This window comes from Lagopus leucura, unplaced genomic scaffold (genome assembly GCF_019238085.1).
Source record: "Lagopus leucura isolate 7727_CA_CO unplaced genomic scaffold, USGS_WTPT01 Super-Scaffold_100001, whole genome shotgun sequence".
NCBI lineage: Eukaryota > Metazoa > Chordata > Aves > Galliformes > Phasianidae > Lagopus > Lagopus leucura.
In genome coordinates, this window is record NW_024962262.1 from 37,696,743 (window position 1) to 37,710,035 (window position 13,293).

The following is a 13,293-nucleotide window of genomic DNA, read 5'->3' on the forward strand; positions in this document are numbered from 1 at the left end:
AGGAAAGGAAAGGAAAGGAAAGGAAAGGAAAGGAAAGGAAAGGAAAGCTTTATTTTTTCTGGTTATCATCAGCAATGTATAATTTCACTTAATGAATCATTCCCATGGCTTTTTAAGCAGCTTTTCTAAAGATATCTTATCTGCTTTGCTCACTGTCCTCTTCCCCCCAATTGTTTTCTTTAACGCTGTATAATCAGACAAAATACTATCAGTCAAATTGCAGCACAGATGACACTCCATCAGCCAGAAGGAGGAAGAGGAATTACAGAGGCCGGTCTAGATATATGCTGATCTCTAATTAGCTGACATTTTGTGAAATCCTGAGGAGAATTTTGGAAGGTGGGGTTAGAGAGTGAAAGAAGGTAGGGTGCTAATAGATATTGGTAATTTTTTTTTCCAAAAGTCTCTGGGGAAAGCAGCTGATGCCCCTATCTTTGAGTATTTTGGAAACTGTGATGAGTAGAGCACTTTTCTATCTCTATGTATTTCTCATCCCTACTTTCTATGATGCTGCCAGGAAATACTTCAAAGTTAATTAGAGAATATTTGTAAAGTGCGTTGAATATACAAGCGCTGTGTAAGTACCAAGGTATTATTAACTGTGATTCAGCTGAATTTGGGAACAGCTAATGGATCCAGCAGCACTGAGCAGGCAGTGGTGCTAGGCTGGCTTAGACGAGATAAGAGTTGTGAAGGGAGAAAAGGGCTTCAAAGATTAATTGCAAATTCACCTAGACATGTGCAGCAACATGAGAAGTTGACCACACTAGATGGGCTCAATCAGCAGTCACTGGGATGGCTCAGAGGTATAATTCTCTGCTATTTACACATTCTTTAACATTAATCTCTACAGCACATTTGTAGCTACTAGCTCCTAGCTGGTACTATTCCAGTCGCTGTATTTCCTACAGTGGCCGAATAAGCTGGGCTTCCTCATATATGATCATTTTTGTGTTGACTCCGATGCGATGCACAGAGCATCTCATGAATTCCAAACCCAGAGGGAACCTCTCTGCCCCTGCTTAGATATGCCGAGCTTTTCAGTTGGATCTAATCTCTCATCTACCTAAGCACACAAGACTGGCAGTGGTGAGAACTCCATGAAACTTTTGGTGGATTTTTTTTTAACTTTCCATCACTCTACAGACTTATGCAAATAAAGCTCAGCAGTGGGCCACACAGAAGGAAAGAATCCAGAAGACTTATAAGTATGTATATTGCCAGAATTAGTGTTCCACAGTTGTTCTGCTAAACTAGGTTAGGTAATTTTGAAGAAGCAGAACTTGAGGCCAGGGAAGAAGTACTTTCTTACAGCAGTCTGCTTAGCTGTAAATGTTTGGAAATTTCTCTCTTCCCAATGAACTTGCTTCCTTTGAAATCCTTCCAGCCTAGCTGATTTTGATTGGAGGTCTGGTGATCTGCAAGTTCTGAAAAACAGTTGATTTCTGTCATTTCTTGGAGTCATGGAGACACAGGTAAGCCCTATAAGTTACCCTTATTCTTAAGAGAGCCATGGAGATTCTCATGGGATGGATTCTTTGCTCACTTAGACTCTATTATGGAAATTGTGGTTGTTAGCAACTCCAGCATGTGTAACTGCATACTGTGAACACAAAGGTTTTATGATCTGACTGGCTAAATATACTCAAAAACAGGCTGATAATGCTTAGTGAACATAAAACAACTAACTTTATGTACCTAGTGTGAGTACCTACAAATCTATTTTAGCGCTCATCTTGTTGCTATTTTCCAGCCTTTCTTTTTTTTTTTTTTTTTGTCCTCTGCTATCACTCTGTAACTTTGAGTAAAATCAAGGAAGAAGGGATAATAGGGCTGATCAAACAAGAAAAGAAACTTCCCTTGAATTCATTAGACACAGTTTTATTTTAAATAAACTATGAGAAAAGGTGAAGGTGATGGGCAGGTCTCTGAGTATTTTTAACATCAGGACAACTGTTACTGATTTGTATGTGAAGATACCTAGGCTCTTGCGAGTGATGAGTACTGCCAACATTTTCAAAATGTAAATCTTAATATTTAAAAAAATAATAATTTTAATATTTAAAGCCAAAAAACTGAATTTTACACAGGCTAGATGGAATGGAAAGGAATCGTATGTGACATGTCAGGGTTAAGAAATGTGCACTTGTAACTACTAATTCATTTTACATCTTTTCTCAGAGAAAAGACAAGCAGTATGCACTTACAAGTTGCTTACAGGCAGACTACACTTGATGAAGCAGTGCCCTTCCTGCATGGAGCAAGCTGGACAGCTGCCATGTGCCTGTGCATCATCCTCAAGCCATGAGGCAGTGGGCTGCCATCTGAGCGTAGTTCTAGCAGAAGGTGATGGTACCCGATCTCTGTAACGCAGCTGGCTGGTGCCTTACATTTCAACTGACAGCCCGGGTTTCAGTACTCCACATGATGATCTCTGGATATTTTAAACACCCAGTAATGCTTAAAAAATTCAATCAGGCCTTTAAATATTGTTTACAGATGGAAACTTGCCCTGGGTGGTGAATCACTTCATTTCTGGTAGGGCTTCAATGGGCCTGGTCTGAAGGACTGAGAAATACTACGGGAAGTGCTGAAATTATAGATATTTCTCCTGCTAGAAGAAAAGGAGAAAGTCTTGACCTGGTAACAGAGCAGACTTCACTGCACACAATACTGGGAGATCAATCCTCAGTGTGACTCTTGAAAAAGCAGTATTAAGTGAGCTCGTAAAATAGAGAAAGAAATTACTGATGTTACCACTGCAAAGATAACAATGGGTTTTCTTCTTGCCCACATTTCTGAACAGCAGAGGACACTGGAACTGTATGATGTGGAAAGGAGTGACCACTGCCTCCTCTGGATGGGGCTGTTCTGATGTAACAACCTCCTGCTCCTACCAATAGGCTATTTAACCCCATGAAAGTCAGGGTTTCATTTTTAGGTGTCTTATAAAAGCACCAGCATAACAGCAGCTGAAGCTGTTGGCTGGAACCCTGGCAGATCAAAATGCACCACCTGGGCATATGGAATGAGGGGTAACTCATTCATAGGCAATGAACCTATACAATCTGCATTAGTTCTTTAGGAGTTATTTAAAAATAGCATTTTTTAATAAATTAGTAATTATTTCTGCTATATTATATCTCACTTCCCAAATAAATTCATATTTTACAATTTTGATATGTTTATGATTTTTTTCTTGGGAGCTCTCGGTACTCATATAAATAATAAGCTCTCCAACTATCCAACTATCTCCAACTAACATCTCCAACCTGCAGACTTTGTACATTTAATACATATTAACAGCACATATTTAGTTAATAGTATCATGCAGCAAAAGAAGGTGATGACAGTGCCTTCTACTGAGATACAAGCACTATGGAGCAAGAGAAGATGATAAAGAAGAAAAATTAGCTCCCCACTTACAACAACAAGCCACAGCTCAAGAGGAGTGCAATCTCTACCCAGAGAGATGATGTTCCCACAGCTGATAATCCTTAAATGAGAATGAGGAGGGGCTGGTGCTCAACATTGGTTCAGGTGACCTGGCAATTCCACTGCAAGTATATTTAATAATTATCACTTGACCAAGAACTGTAAGGTCTCTGTGAACCTATACATTTTCAGTAGTCGTAAAGTCTCATGAAAAGGGTCCTGCAGCTTAATTATACTGTACAGTAGGCTTTATACTGAAAGATAGAGAGGGGAACTGAACCCCATTCACCTTCAGCACACACCCACTTATAAACTTCTTCCTTATCCCCCTCATTTCTTTCTTTCCTAGCCTACTTCCAGGTCCCATTTTACTGAGAAATCCATGAACTTGCTAATTCCTGTAGCTCTTCTCTAAACTTTTTCTTGTACTGCATTCTTATTTCTCCTGCCTGAACATCTTTTGCATTGTTCCCTTTTTGAGATGAAGAAAGAACTAGATGAAACATGGGGCCATAGCACAATGTTCTGTATTGTTCTCTCCTTCTTCTATAAAAAAAAAATTAATTTGTTTTTGACGCCACTCAGGAATTGATTTGATATTTTCATCAAGTTATACACAATAATAATGAGTATTAATATGCATCATATATTAAGAAAAAAACTATATATGCACATACGAAGGTTTTTTCTTCATATGTACATTCTTCTCCACAATATTCCGTCACTCTCATTTTCATGAATAGCATAGTAAGATCCAAAAACCCTTATCTTCACACTCACCTCTTTGACCCCTTCTCCAGGCACATGCATTTGTCTCAGAAGAGATTCATGTAGAATCACAGAATCACAGAATTGTAGGGGTTGGAAGGGACCTCTAGAGATCATCGAGACCAACCCCCCTGCCAAAGCAGGTTCCCTACACCAGGTTGCACAGGTAGGCGTCCAGGTGAGACTTGAACATCTCCAGAGAAGGAGATTCCACAACCTCCCTGGGCAGCCTGTTCCAGTGCTCCGTCACCCTCACCATAAAGAAGTTCTTGCACACATTCGTGCGGAACTTCCTATGCTGCAGCTTATGTCTGTTTCCCCTTGTCCTGTCTCCACCTACCACTGAAAAGAGACTGGCCTCACCACTGTGGCCCCCACACCTCAGATATTTATAAACCTGGATTAGATCCCCTCTCAGTCATCTTTTCTCAAGGCTAAATAGACCCAGTTCACTTAGCCTTTCATCACAGGGGAGATGCTCCAGGCCCTACACCATTTTTGTGGCCCTCCGCTGGACTCTTTCCAAAGAACTCACTTGCAACTTCTTCCATTAAAAAAAAAAAAGCTGAAAACTTGTTTCTGTGCTGTGTTTCCTATTTCAAACCATTACATGACCACAAAACACCAGCATCCCCCGGCAGCAGAAGTGGCCAACAACACCCAGGGGTGCATTGACAGGAGCACAGCCAGGACATCAGGGGCAGTGGTTATCCTCTTCTCAGTGCTCACTAGACCACATGTAGGAACTGTGGCCAGTGTTGCCCCCCCTCCAATACAGGAAAGACATTGATAAATTGAAGCAGGTTCAGGGCTGGAGCAGTTGCCCTAGAGAAGAGGCCAGAGCAGTGTATGGTGGGAGGATAGGACAGTAGGCATGCGTTTATTCTTGTCTGAACTTTTGTCTTTCCTGTCATCCAAACCAGTTTAAAACCTGCAGATTGTCTATGTATGGCTATGCTCATGCTTCATGGCCTCTTCGTGCTCACAGATAAGAACTTTGTTTTTGAGGATTCAGAAGTCTTAGAGTACCATTCTGGACTCATTTTTTCACTTCACAATGACTTGTGATTCTATTCTGTGATTCTACTTTCTTCATATTCCTCATGAATTCAAGAACAAGGATAAGTACTGGGCTTTGAACCCAGGGGACATTTAGAGCCACTTTACTAAAGAGAACATACAAGTGTTAGGTATTCCATTTATATTATACTGAAAAAAAAAAAATCAACATAGTTATTGAATAATGTAATAGCAATTCTGGAATTTTTGGTAATGTTGAGGGTTGGAGTACCTTCCCTACAGGAACGGGCTGAGAAACTTGGAACTTTTCAGCCTTTTCAGGAAAAGAGAAGGCTACAGGCGGAACTTATAGCAGCCTTCCAGTACCTGAAGAGGCCTACAGAAAGGATGGGGGAGGATTTTTTATAAGGGCATGTAGTGACAGGATGAGGGGAAATTTAAACTGGAAGAGGGTAGATTTAGACTAGATATTAGGGACAAATTCTTTACTGTGAGGGTGGTGAGACACTGGAATGTGTTGCTCAGAGAGGGTGTGTATGCTCCCATGCTGGAGGCGTTCAAGGCTAGGCTGGATGAAGCTTTAAGCAACCTGGTCTAGTGGCAGGTGTCCCTGCCTACAGCAGGGGGGTTGGAGATAGTTGACCTTGGTGGTCCCATCCAACCCAAACCATTCTATGATTCTATGAAGTCAGTGAATGAAAAGGCTAATATCCCACTGTAAAATATTTTGAGTGTTAAAGAGCATCTAGCAGAACTTCAGTCCAAAGATCTACTAATCTATTTCTACTACCGATTTATTTTTGTATAGAAAAAATATTTTTTCACTCTAATACAGTGTTCTAATTGTTAAACTTCAGAATGATTAAATAATGTATTTTCACTGCTCAGAAACTTATAAGGTGTAATTTTTAAAGTTAATAGTGAACATTTGATTTTTAAAATTATAGACAATGTTAAAAAGCTATAGTTACAACACATAATGTTTCCAAAGAACTAGAATTCACAGCAATAAATTCAGCTGTGTTTACATAGAGCAACAGTCACATCTAGTGGCCAGAAAATTAATCATTTATATATATTTTGCATGGCTAATCTGAAAGATTTTGAATATTGAGGTTTAGCTATTTTTTCCTATTTGAGTCATATGACCCTTGATAAGATTGGAAATGCATGTCAGATATGTCAAATATGCATATATTTCTGTGTGAAAATATATACTTCAAAATTCCAAGTTATATTACAACTACAAAAAACTACAATAGCAAAAGAGAGAATAAGCATTCAGAAAAGATTTAAAGAAGTTCATACGGGCCAAGAAAACTTCTGGTGTTTTCTTGGGAACAATGGGTGATGACATTTATGAACCCTGCCAAATGTGACATGTAAAAAGATAACATATGCAGAAATATAAAAGTTTTGTGTGTTTTATGCCCTTGAAAGCAGAAGCACCATCCTGAGACTTGCTGTGTATGATTGACACATGATACATTTCCTCTTGTCTAGCCAGGAAAAGTCACCCTTCAAACTCTTCAAGCCAAATGGAAATCTGTCTGGGAAAAGAAGAAACTTTTCCCTAGATCAGACAGGCTGCTAGGCTACCAATCCAAAGGACTTTTTCAAGAGGTGACTTAAGCAGAAGAGGACAAACAACAGAGTTCTTACAGACAGGCAAGGAACACGTTGAAGTGACTGCTAATAGGAGTCTCCCATCCCAGAAAGTAAATCCAGCCATGCAGATGGATGGAGTGTCGCATCACACGCTCTTTCACCAACCTGAATGCAGCTCACTTGGTACACAATACAGAACAATCCTGCATGGTCAAGTCTCCTTAACAAGCAAGTCCCTGGACAGTTTTGCCAGGAAGGTCATTCAACCTTCACAGCAGCATGAACTTCATTCTTTTGGAACACATCATACTCCTTGGGGATCATTTATCCAGATTCCTTTTCCCTTAAGAAGAACTGATCGTTATCACCAAGAGTGAAGTACATGTATATTATTTAAGTATTTGAGAGAGGATTTAGATAATTGATCTGGACTACATTTTGTTACCCAAGCTTTGTTACTAGTCCTGTAGTGTGTAGTTGAGTACAAAACAGCTATACCACACTGGAAATAAGCTTCTCCAGCATCTGGAAATAAAACAAAATGAACAAAGGGCAATCAAACTCTTTCCACTGTTCCTATGAGCTCTGTCTCTCTCTCCAAGTTTCAGGATATTTATTTTCTAGCACATGAAATAAATCTTCAGAGAAGCAGGTCATTCCTGGGCTAGGCTTACTTTCCAGGTCAAAAGCATGGATTAAAGTTCTGAGTTGCAGTTCCTAGTAATAAGATCAGTGTAATAGTAAAATTAGATCACAGAATCACAGAATCACAGAATCACCCGGGTTGGAAGGGACCCCAAGGATCATGTAGTTTCAACCCCCCTGCCCAGCAGGGCCACCAAACATAGACATTCAGATCAGGTTGCCCAGGACCCCGTCCAACCTGGCCTTAAACACGTCCAAGGACGGGGCATCCACAACCTCCCTGGGCAGCCCGTTCCAGGGCCTAACCACTCTCCTAGTAAAGAACTTCCCCCTAACATCCAACCTAAATCTTCCCTCCTTCAACTTTAAACCATTTCCCCTAGTCCTGCTGTTATCAGCCCTTCTGAACAGTTTACTCCCCTCCTGGGTGTAGGTTCCCTTCAGGTATTGATAGGCTGCAATGAGGTCACCCCGCAGCCTTCTCTTCTCCAGGCTGAACAAGCCCAACTCCCTCAGCCTGTCCTCATAGGGGAGGTGCTCCAGCCCCCTGATCATCTTAGTCGCCCTCCTCTGGACCCTTTCCAAAATCTCAATGTCTTTCTTGTACTGAGGGCTCCACACCTGATATGCCAATATCAGATAGATACAGATAGATATGATATAGATAGATAGATAGATATGCCAATGCATATTCTTAGCATTCAAGCCACATTTTGAAAGCTTGTGTTAAACTTCACCACACTTTATTGACATTAGTTGCAGCAATGCACAGAAAATGAAAACAGTGTAATTTTTAGAGGATGCCCACATTTTTTTCACCTTGCCGTACAACCATGGGTACTTTTCTACTTCTTAGTTATTCTGTTGGTTTATAACATTAAGCCTTGGTTTCAGACACTGTATTTTTCAGTTAAACTTTCAGGTTTTGTCCTTTAAGGCAAGAGCTGTAAAGCAGTGGGTAAAGCTGTTTTGCTGGTTTTGGCTAGGATAGATTTAATTTTCTTTCAAGAGGACCTGTATGGTGCTATGTTTTGGGTTTTTGATGTTAACAGTGGTGACAGCACACGGATGTTTTCAGTTGTGTAAGAGCAGTGCTTCTACAGGACCAAAGACTTTCCTATTTCTCATGCTGCCCTGTGAGTGAGGAGCTGGAGGTCCACAAGTATCTAGGAGGGGATGCAGCCAGGACAGCTGGTCCAGATGACCAAGAGATATTCCATAACATATAGCATCATACTGAGTAAGAAAACTGGAAAGATGTTCCAAGTGATGGTATTTGTCTTCCCAAGAAACCATTACACATGGTGAGCCCTCCTTTCCTGGAAGAGACTGCCTGATGATTGGAAGTACCAAGTGAATTGTTTGTCCTGCTTTGCTTGAGCACACAGCCTTTGCCTTACCTATTAACCTGTCTTTATCTTAGCCCACAAGTTCTCTCATCTTTATCTTTCCAATTCCCTTGCCCATCACCTGGAGGGAGTGAGCAAGCAGCTGTGTGTAGTAAAGCTGCCTACTGAGGTTAAACCACAACAGCTTTCCTTTCAACCACTGGGGCCAATAGACAAGCAAACATTGAACTGTTTCAATTTCCAGATATTCTCTATTACCTCATTAACATGAATATTTAGTTCTGAATGTTTGCTGCCCTCAAGAGGAGAATTTTAACATACATTTAATTTGTGACATAACACCCATTAGAAGTAATGACTTAGGGGTGTGGTTTTTATATTCTGCAAAACACAACCACATCCCACCACTGTATCTCTGGCAGAATATGTCTTTTTTTTAGAATCTGAAACATAGAGCTTTGAAGTTATTCATATTTAAATCAGATAAAAAGAAAATCCTTGGGTAGGTAACTGAAATGCCACCATCACCACTGTAAACTTTCAAGTGGGGCCTAAACAAATATTTGGAAGATAGGTCTATGCAGGCTTACCTCATACACAAGCCTCATCAGTTTCAGGAAATAGCCTGATCTGAAAATAATGCTAACATTTGCCCAGGTCTTCCCTAGGTGTAACCTGCCTTCCATGGGAGATAGGATACAGAATCAGATAGACCCATTGGCCTTCTGTTCTAAAATAAATTTTTCAGGCATTAAGTTACCCAGGGAACACCTCTGAGAAACCCATCATTCTCACTATCTTCTGGAAGTAGTTTTGCAGCTCTTCCAAAAGATATTTCCTGGAAGCAGTCAAAACACCTTCCTGGAGATTCTTGCTAGATTGTTCTTCTAACAATATTCTACTACCGGTTTCTAGATTTCTTTGAAATTGATATTTCAAAGGCATCTTTGCCCTTCTGAGAAAGTAGAAGAGTAATAAAAAACGAAATTAAAGAGCAACTTAAGAAAAAAAAAGAAAAAAAAAAAAAAGCACTAACAAATAAAAGTTAATTTAAAGACGAGCTCATCTGTAGATATGTTTTAGGCACGTCAAACACAGGGCCCACATGTACCTGACCCAGCTCATCCTCAGGCTGAACCCTGTCTCACATCATCGTGGCAGCAGCTCTGCTCAACTGAGTGGCCTGGGCCAGCCATGAGTACCCACTGATCGCTCACAACAGTCAAACCATCAATGTGCTGTTAGCATTGCCTGAGCTGAAACCATGACACAGAAAGTGTGCAGTGCAGTGCCAATTCAAGTTATGGCAAATAATTGTATGCATTTTGATACATTGGCTGAACACCGTCCTATGAACAGTGAAAAAACCACAGTCTTGCTCTCTGTTTTGATAAAGATCTTTCAAGATTTCTGCAAAAACCATCAGTTTTAAAATACATTTGAGAACCAATACATTTGAGAACTGTTCGTTCCTACTGTTTCCAAAGATGAAGTACAGAAAGAGTAAAATTTCATCAAAAATCTCTGACAAACACCTTGAGAACTCACTAATAATTACAATCTCTTCAATCAACCCAGACTGATGCATTCATCAGTTTCACAAGAATGTCATGTATCCCACTCATATCCCACAGTTCACAAGAATGTCATGTATCCCACATGAAAAAAAACCTCTTTTTTCATGTTTTTTCATGTTTACAAGAAAATTAAAAGAAATAAGTTTTGTCATTTGTATTCACTAACAATATTATATACTTTATGAGGGCTGCTCCGAAAGTAATGCCTCCTGTTTTATTATGTTGGCCCATTACATGATGGCAAACATGGTGGTATGGCAGTAGAGATTGAACCTTTTCACCAATATCCTGTTTTTGCTGTCATGACACATACGGCAGCAGAGAGACAGTCTGACAGAATGGTGTGTGACATTGTGTGACAAATGCATATGAAGAAAAGATGTGTCATCGAATTTCTCTATGTGGAAATACTGGCACCCATTGATGTTCATTGACATTTGCATAACATTTATGGACACCAAACAGTGGATGTGAGCACACTGACGTGGTACGTGGTGTGTTTTAGCAGTGGCAACAGTGGGCCACCTCCATTGGTGCAGATTTTGATGAGGATGGCATGCAGGCTCTTGTTTATTATTGGTGAAAATGCATAGCTAAAGGTGGTGACAATGTTGAAAAAGAGTATTTTGTAGCTGAGGTTTTGCTCTATGAAGCAGTGTGATTGTGCTCTTTGTATCTGTTTTCAGGGAGATAAATAGGAGGCATTACTTTCCGAGTGACATTTGTGTATGTGGCCTAAGACAATTCCTGTTCAGTTAATGTGGCCCAGGCAGAGCAAAAGTTGGACGCTTATGAGCTGTCTTTAAGTATAACTTGTAAAACCATAAGCGAGCTTTCTATATCACCAGCAAGGTCTTGTAATATATCCAAAATTGTCAGAAATGCAATTTTAGTTACTCCAGCAAGTATCCTGATATGTTTTCTTCCTATTTGTAGTGAAGTATGGATTTTTAATTTGGATATCAAATGATCACTTAACATGACCTAGACAAATCCTTCTTGGGGAATAATTCTTTCAGTTGCAGTGCCACTGCAGCCTGGAGAGGAGAAGGGTCCAGCATACTTCATTGTGGCCTTTCAAGGGAGACTTACAGGAAGGATGGGGAGGGACCTCCTTATCTGGGATTGTGAAAACAGAACAACGAGTCCAGTTTTAAACAAAAAAAAGAGTAGGTTTAGATTAGATGTGAAGATAATTTTTTATTATTCAGGAAGTAATGAGGAGCTGGAACAGGCTGCCCAGAGAAGCTGTGGATTCCCCACCCCGGTGGTGTTCTGAGGCTGGGTTGGACGGGGGTCCTGGGCAGCCTGATCTAGTGGGTGACAACCCTGCCTTTGGCAGAGGGTTGGAACTGAGTGGTCTTTAAGGTTCCTTCCAACCCATTCTATGATTCAGACAGTGTGGATGTTGCCAAATTTAGCTAGCTCAGTAAGGTGGTTTCTTTCCATCCGGTTAGTCCTGGAGTTGTAATGAGAATAGACTATATAATTTACAATACATATGCTGCAAGGATGCTTCGTTGATGCCACATTGCAAAAACTCAACTTCACCTCCACTGAAAATGTACCAGCTGTGTGCATTTGTGTATAAAGCACTGGAGATTAAACAAACAATAGCATAGAAGTCACAGGTTATGTTGTTAATTTGTTACTCATTGGAAAACAGAAAAGAGTACATTACATCCTACAGGACCCTGTAGTTTTCTCCTATGCTTCCTTTTCTCCATAATGTGCCATGACTATCTCCCTTGAAGACAGTGAAATCCCCACTCAGGGCTACTAATATGCTCAGTTAATTTCCCTATATTTTTTATGAATGCAAGATGTAAAGTGTTTCTACATGCTGCCACTAGTTTGTGTTAGGTTTGTAGTTTCTTCCATTTCAAAATTAAGGTAAACTTCCACAAAATATTTCTGCCAGCACACATGACAAAACAAAAACCAAAGGTTTAATTGGGAGATATGGACACTAGTGTCTAAAAGGTAAGAGCTGCTCCTGTTTGAAGAAATTTATCACAAAAGACCCTGAATTTCCTTATAGCTCTTACCTTGATGCAGTATTTTTTCTCTTTCTTTCAGGACATCCTATTACTGTATGCAAACTCCTCAGTCCAGCCTCCTGGAACCCAATAGCTGCTCCCCAATTCCTATTTGTGAAAGCGAAAGAAAGATAAGTTGGTGATCAGATTTGTCACTTATAGAGAAGAAAGCTAGAACTTTAGAGTTCAGATCATATATCTATTTAAGTTCAAGATCATCTATGATAAGAAGCATTGTCTACAGGAAAGTTTGCATATATTCTTTGTTGGCTTACTGCATACTTTCTGACTAAGAAAACACAGTCTCAAATACTTTGTATATTTACTTCTAAACAAATGAATCATTTCTAAAACAGAAGCTCCTGTGTTTCACCGTAAGGAATTCAAATATATCTCTTATATGCATACAGATATGTGATACATTTTTGAGCTTCAAAAGCTTTAGTGTTTAAGCAGCTTGTAAGGATGTATGCTTTACATTCCAGCACAAATAAGCTTGAATAGCTGTACTTAAGTCCATAATATTGCAACTTGCACAAGAGTATTTACCTTCATAAATTTGAAATGAAACAAAGCTGTAATGTCTTACAAAATCCAACCAGTTAAAAGCATAAGAACACCCAAATGACTTTCATATAAAACAATAAGCTCTGCTGCAGTGCTGAACTCCTTTGGCAATCACCCTGTTAATACAATATTCCTGTGATTGCATAAATTTAATGTAACAAAAATTAGTGTGAAATCACATGGATGAAAGGGGTACTTACATTAAACAAAACTAATTTTGATCATTACATTAATTACCTCAGAGGTTACACCCACACATTCACTTGCAGCAACATGTGTGCCATA